Source organism: Aegilops tauschii, chromosome 1, assembly GCF_002575655.3.
Source record: "Aegilops tauschii subsp. strangulata cultivar AL8/78 chromosome 1, Aet v6.0, whole genome shotgun sequence".
NCBI classification, from domain to species: domain Eukaryota; kingdom Viridiplantae; phylum Streptophyta; class Magnoliopsida; order Poales; family Poaceae; genus Aegilops; species Aegilops tauschii.
The window spans coordinates 397449173-397455948 of NC_053035.3; the positions used below are offsets into that span (position 1 = coordinate 397449173).

General features: G+C 40.1%; 1 long non-coding RNA gene across 4 annotated transcripts; it reads right to left on the reverse strand.

Moving 5' to 3' along the window:
• Window positions 1-925: 925 nt before the first annotated feature.
• On the reverse strand, window positions 926-5939 carry LOC109762345 (uncharacterized). 4 transcript variants are annotated; one of them, XR_012183820.1, is made up of 6 exons: window positions 5753-5939; window positions 4608-4765; window positions 4442-4512; window positions 4297-4347; window positions 1465-4178; window positions 926-1355 (listed from the first exon to the last, which is right to left on the reverse strand). It is a non-coding gene; the product is annotated as an uncharacterized lncRNA (long non-coding RNA). The 4 variants fall into 4 exon arrangements; XR_005755295.2 differs by lacking the exon at window positions 926-1355 and adding an exon at window positions 4841-4938 and having other exon boundaries at window positions 2843-4178; window positions 5753-5933; XR_012183821.1 differs by lacking the exon at window positions 1465-4178 and having other exon boundaries at window positions 4608-4938; window positions 5753-5933.
• Window positions 5940-6776: the final 837 nt, after the last annotated feature.

Below are 6776 nucleotides of genomic sequence, written 5' to 3' on the forward strand. Positions count from 1 at the left end.
AAGAATCTAAACTGAGAAGAATGGGGTTCAGAAATTTTGGTATAGAATACCCAAATATCCATAAGCAAATTGGAAGGTACATTCTGGTCTTTCTTTGTGGAAACACAAAAATGCATGTAGAGATGCTTGTTCATGGTTTTTTTTATTTTCTGCAAAAAAACATAGGGATGCTTGCGGGATTTTTGTGCTGAAGTGGACGCAAACTTGGGTTCGCGGAATGCTCTCCAGCCCCAATTCAGGATGAAGGACCTTGTTGATGCAAGGATGAGATTTGTTGTTGATATCTTGTTCAGCCCTCATAACACTATTGATACAGGCAAAAGACTTGTCAAGAACTTTCGTCAATAAACTAGTATTTTACAGCAACAGATTTCTTCCTCTTTTTTACAGCAACAGATTTTCTTATCACATACAGAGGAAGGAAAATAAGCTAACATACATTTTTATTTTCCATCAGCTCTCTTTTTTCTCAGCAGTTGAGGACAGCATTGATCTACAAGGGGGCAGAAGCTGAAAATTCTTTGGCATAGTGTGTCAAGGAAGACAGGCAAAAGGATGAACAACTAAAGAAAAATACTCTAGATTTTCTAGAGTCTTCTTTTTTTGTACATTTTTTGTTTTTGCTCGAGGAGTAATCTGAGAAAATCAATGGATATACCAGAGTAACGGAAAGAATTTTTTGTTCATGTGAAAAAAATCTACAGTGAGGGGCAATGGAAAGAATTTTGTGTTCTGTGCCAATGCTTTTTCTTTTTATTTTCGCAGCTTTTCTTTCTTTTGTGTTTTTTTAAAGAAGATAGTGTTTCAATTTTTTTGTCAAACTACTACGCAAAGACAAATGAAAGGAGAAACAAATGCAGGTAAAATCTCATTTTTTCTGCTCACTGAATTCGATCAACAATGATAAATACTTTTTCAATTACCATTCAACAAATTCTAACCTTTTTTTCTTTTTTGCTCTGTCACTTCTGCTTATTTTCTTACACAGGGATTTTTTAAACATGACTAAAGGGGGGAAGAAAGTGCAATGCAAAATGCAATGATGAAAAAGCTCAAGCAGTATACAAGAACCAACACTGTCAAAGTATTATATCCAGGTACAAACAGTACCAACCAATCAAAGTAATTTGTTCTACTACACATAATTTATATTACAATGAAGTACTTTTCTCGCATCGGGTACAACTTTTTCTTGAAAGGTTTTTTTCTGCTAGGTGTTGCATGTTTTCTTTTCCATTCACTTTTTTCAATAATCTTCTTCCTGAACTACAGCACCCCTTCACCCTCTGTGGTAGGGGCTTTCTTCCATTGACGCTTAGCGCCATTCTTTTTGCCAGCTGGCAAACCAGAAGGACCTGTTTTTTTGGTTTTGTCAGCGACTAGTTTGATATTTTTTGTATGGACTTATACTAATGACAACAAAACAAATCATAGAAAATACAGTGACAAACTAAAAAAAAGTACTTGTAGGTTTTTTAGTTGCTAGTTTCTTCTTCTGAAACTCGGACTTATCAATATGCAGGTTGTGACAACTAGCAATATTATGGTCATGGCTATTGTAGTGGCTGCATTTATTTTGTTTCTTTGAAAGGATCTTCTCCCTAGTTGTTAGGTAACGACTTTTTGGTCGACCTTTAGATACGACAACGTCCGGGTCTTGTAGTGTGTCATAGACATCGGGGTGAGGTACTTGCACTTGACTTAGAGGACCTTTTCCCACGGCAACCCCTCTTGCCTGAAGCTCTCTCAACTCCTCTGCCTTATTCATCTCATCAAGCCCAGTAAAAATCCTCTCACTCTCCTTCACAACAAACAAGTACTTCTCATTCATTCCTGCCCCATCGGAAGCCATCTCATTGAGGAGATTCGAGAGTTGTGCGTACCTCAAATGCCAGCCTGCCTCGATCAGTTCCATGGGAATATTGAACTGTTTGTGTCTTACATACTTCCTATCCTTTGGTTTCCACCTCTCTATATAATACTTGCCAGGCAGGACAGACTTGTTCAGGTGGACAGGCACTCGCAGAATGTGTGCACATAAAATGCCATCTTTCTGAAACTTGCCACAGATGCAAGCAAAATCTTCTTGCCTCAGGTTTTCTAGTACAAGATAACGGTGCGTCCTAAAATCTTTTACAGAAAGCATGCTTGACTTCTAAACCTCGAACCTTGATCCATTCTCAACAACATGCACATGCAGTTTTGCAGCAAACTTCATTTGCTTCTGAAACCGGTAAAAAAATTGTCGGTTGTACTTTTGCGATGCCTGAATCTCAAGCTCATTGCACACCCAGAATGTTGGTTTAGTTGTCCTTGTTAGTGAGTCTTGCTCCCTTTCCATGTCTTGTATGCGTACAGATATTTTTTCATATTCTTTCATGAAGCTGATCACATTGTAAGTTGATGCTACATTGTCCTTGTAGATGGCATTCATGCCTTCACTCCTAGATGTCGAGTGTATCAGTGGAAGGAAATCTGTCTTGAAGTAGACCGGTGCCCACCTTCTCCTGTGTTTCCACGTAATCTTGAAATAGCTAACATTTTTAATGTCATACTTTTGCACCATCTATCGCCACAGCCTTTCAAACTCTGCAGTTGTGAGGGAGTTGTGGACAATGTCAGTGAAGTCAGCATGGAGATCACCTTTCGTCACAAAAGTCCTGCAGCACTTCTCCTTAGCCTTTTTTCACATGGAACAGACAGTTCCTATGCTTGGAGAGCTTGAAGACCTCAGGGATAGCCTCTTTCATGGATGTGTCTTGGTCTGTGATTACTGTCGCTGGTTGCTTCCCCCCCCCCCCCCCCCCCCCCATATATTCAAGGAATGTTTGAAACAGCCATGTGAAAGTGTCAGTCGTTTAATCTTGAATGATAGCACATGCAAACAAGCAGTTTTGACCATGTCCGGACACACCAACGAAAGGGGCAAAGGGTAGGTTGTATTTGTTGGTTTTGTAGGTTGTGTCGAAACTTAGGCTGTCTCCATACAGATTGTACACTTTCCTTGAGTATCCATCAGCCCAGTAAATGCAGAGGACTTTGCTTGGGTCTTTCGGATGAACCTTAAACTTGTAGAAGTATCTCGAATCTTCCGCTTGCCTGCCCCTAAAGTAGTCCAGCAACTGCATCATGTCATTGCTATCATTCTCTCTTCTCATCGATTCCCTCACATTGGTCACATGTTGTTTTGTGTATGGAAGCGGACCTTGTCGTAAAAATGATAGAATGTCCATAATTTTTCTTGTTGGTATTTTGATTGAGTTCAATGTTCTCACTAAAAACTTCTCCTCATCTATCATTTGTTTATGGGACCTCAAAAACTTTGAGTCGTCCGGTGGACTCAGGTCATGGTTGTGCTCCAGATTTATGTCCGTGATAAACCATCTCCCTTTTTTTTTGCTGACTACAAGTTCAGTTTGCCAACCAGTGACATCAATAATGTTCCTTCACCTCTTCCTTGTCTCGGGTGCAAGCTTTCTAGTCCGCTCTTGCCACCGCTCTTTACTTTTTATCCTCCTAGCCTCCTGCTCATCTTCATCAAGGACCTTTCCAGCCCGGTTGCATCTAAAAGTACATCAAGACTCACCACCTCCTGTGCTGGTCTGCCCACAGTAGTTTGATGCTTTTCGTGCAGCAAAACCACACAACCAAGAGTAGTCGTTGTAGAATGTATGTGATGCTTTTGACGTTTCAAAGTCCATGCCCATTTGAGGCACATGATGGTTGCGAACCTCCTGGCTACAAGTCTAAGCTGCAAGAGCAGAATAATTCTCCAAAAAGTTATTGATATCATCTTGTGACAATTGCTCATCATCACCATTCACATTCAGTTCATCATCATGTGCAACAACTACTTGATCAACATCTTCTTCAGTAACAACAACCACATTGACAAAGGTTGTTGGATCAGTGTCTGAATCTTCACTGCATGCGTCGTCATCACTTGGATTCTCTCCAGGACAAATGTCAAGACCTCACAAGAGGTCTGCACCAGCAGCTGGCATGCCATCATTCCATATTTTATCTTGCAATGACAAATTGGCCTCCCGAGAATCTATCATGTTGTTGTCCCAGTAGCTTGTATCATCTTGTTCAAGGTAGTTGCTTGATCCAGGGATGTCCATGTCTACTTGGTCACTTAACCTTGTGTTGCGCCTAGTTACCATGAACGTCTCATTCTGCAGATTTTTTTTGTTTGCATAAAAACTACAGTAAGAGAATTTGTATACAAATTATATAAAGTTTGCTCTAACATTTTTATTTTGTGTTTTTCCTTTTCTTAGTTTGCAATCATACCTCAGCACAAACAAGATAGCGATCTGTGTGTGGTGAACCAAATAAAGGAGCCTGCACAGCACGAAAGAAAGTTAAGCCAAATATCCTCACCCATGTACTCTTTTTATATGAACAACAGAACATTGTCTTTCTCAGTAGTCCAAACCTCTAATTCAGCAGCAAATAGCATTTGTGTGTATGTCATGTTCATGCCAAAGCCTTGACACAACACCATGCCTGCATTTTGGTTTTCGTTCTGGTTGGTTCAAGTATTCATTTACATACAGTTCATATCAAACTGGATACTGACAAGAAACAATATTCTTACTTACATCTTCTTTCTACTGGACAAATGGGGCAGCATGTTGTCCAGTCATCGGAATTGAATTGTTACTCACAGCAGCCAGAGGATTTGCTGATGTTCCAAAATGATGGACCGGATAGACGAATGAGTAAGGTGGAATCATATGCAGAAAATTAGCTCCGTTCCCTTGCATTTGAGAAAGCCACGGGTCAAACACGATTCTAGGGTACTGGGAACGCACAGGCTACAATCAAAACATACAAGTAAGTTTTCACTTTGTTTCTGTCATCAATCAGATTATTCCAAGCGGGATCGTACGTGAGTACCAATGTAGTCGCCTGCATATATCTCTTCATTTGCTGCAAAATGCATTGTTTTCAATGAATCAAAACTTTTGTTGGAATAGATATTCAAAAAGTTTATACTTGTGTTTTCGTATGTGAAGACTGAAAGTTGTGGCTGCTTTTATTTTCTTTTACTACAGATTTTTTATCAGATGCAGACTCCTTTTTTTACATCAGTTGTAGTTGTCATCATTTTGTATGATGAAGACTGGAAAGTTGAACCACGACACGCTGTGATCTTTTTTTATTTTTCTGTCAAAACGAAACACCACACTGTGATTTAGTTATCCAAGGAATTCTAGCACAGTTGATTGTATGTTTGGTACTATGATTGTGATTGCTTCCTGGGCATTTTGTCATCATGCATTTTCACCCATTTCTGAAAACTTCCTTCTAAACAATGCAACAATTCAAGAGAGTTATTATTTTCAGACTTTATTTTGCCTGATCAGTTTATGAAAGTACATCAAATTTTCTCACACTACAATACACTTACTTGTACTTATTTATTTGGCACAACTAAAATTATGTTTGTGTGAATGTTTATACACATGCTCTGCTTTTTTAGCCCTATTTTTTTATTCAGAGAACAAGACAACAGAATGTTAAACTGTTGACAGCCAAACTAATGTGCGCTCTGTTTTCCTACCGATCAGCCTCTGTTTGTTTTCTCCCATCAATAGATGGAAAAAGAGAGAGGTCAGAAGTATCTACGAGGTTGCACAAGAACAACGTCTGCTTGTTTCTCGTTTGGAGCAGAATTTAACATCTGCCATTCAGAGAAGTATCTAGAAGGTTGAACAAGGAGGGGGGCAAACTATGAACTCACCCTGGTAAGAGCCTCCAATGCCCGTCATGATTTCTTCTAGAATTTTTGTCTTCTTCCTCTGGTTTCCCCAATTTTGGTTTCTGCTATCTTCAGTCTTGTTCATCCATGGCTGCTGTGGGGGGAGGAGAGGAGGGGTGCGGGAAGTAGATGAGGATGGTTCGGTACTGATCTGCGGGGGGTGGAGGACGAAGAGAAGAGGGGGTGGGGTGGGTTGGCCAGCTGTAAAGTAGGCACAAAAGCTGCATAAACCGTGTCTCGGTTTTACTTCTTCTTCAAGCTAGCAACTGTTATCTACCGTCAAACAAAGCCCAGTCCTTTTTTCTGTCTAGCAAACAAACAGGCAAAAAAACAAACAAGGCCCGGGAGGTGAGATAGTTGGGCTGGGTGGGTTGGCAAAAAAAGGCCAACAAACAAGGCCCGAGAGGCAGGGTAGTTGGGCTGGTGGGTTGGCAAAAAAAGACCAACAAACAAGGCCCAGGAGGTGGGGTAGTTGGACTGGGTGGGTTGAGTGGGAGGAACAAAACATTACAAGCCGAAAAAACAAACAAGTGACATGGAAGGGGGGATCGGGAGCCTATTGTTTGTCAAAGAAGGCAATTTCTGGAGGTGACGTCACATTTAGATGTGAGATATTATCTCACATCTAGATGCAACATAGACAGACCCTTTTGTAAAACCAAACATAGTTGAGATTCAACCCTTTGAGCGTTTTTCTCAGTATCCTAGCTCTATTTTGCCACTGATCTTGCAAACTTTTACCATAATAAGCATCACACAAAACATTATACACTAGAGTATCTAAATCTTCTCTTAGGAACCAACAGAGTTCAAATTTAAAAGGTCTCACTATCTTAGGTAAGTTCATCCCCGAATCAAGCAATAGAGGGGCATGGTCAGAGAGGACTCTGGGAAGAGCTCGAAGAATCATCAAAGGAAACAAACTCTCATGAGATAAAGACATTAAAATTCTATCTAATTTCTCAAAAACAGGTTTTTCCTGATTGTTTGACCAAGTAAAAACTCT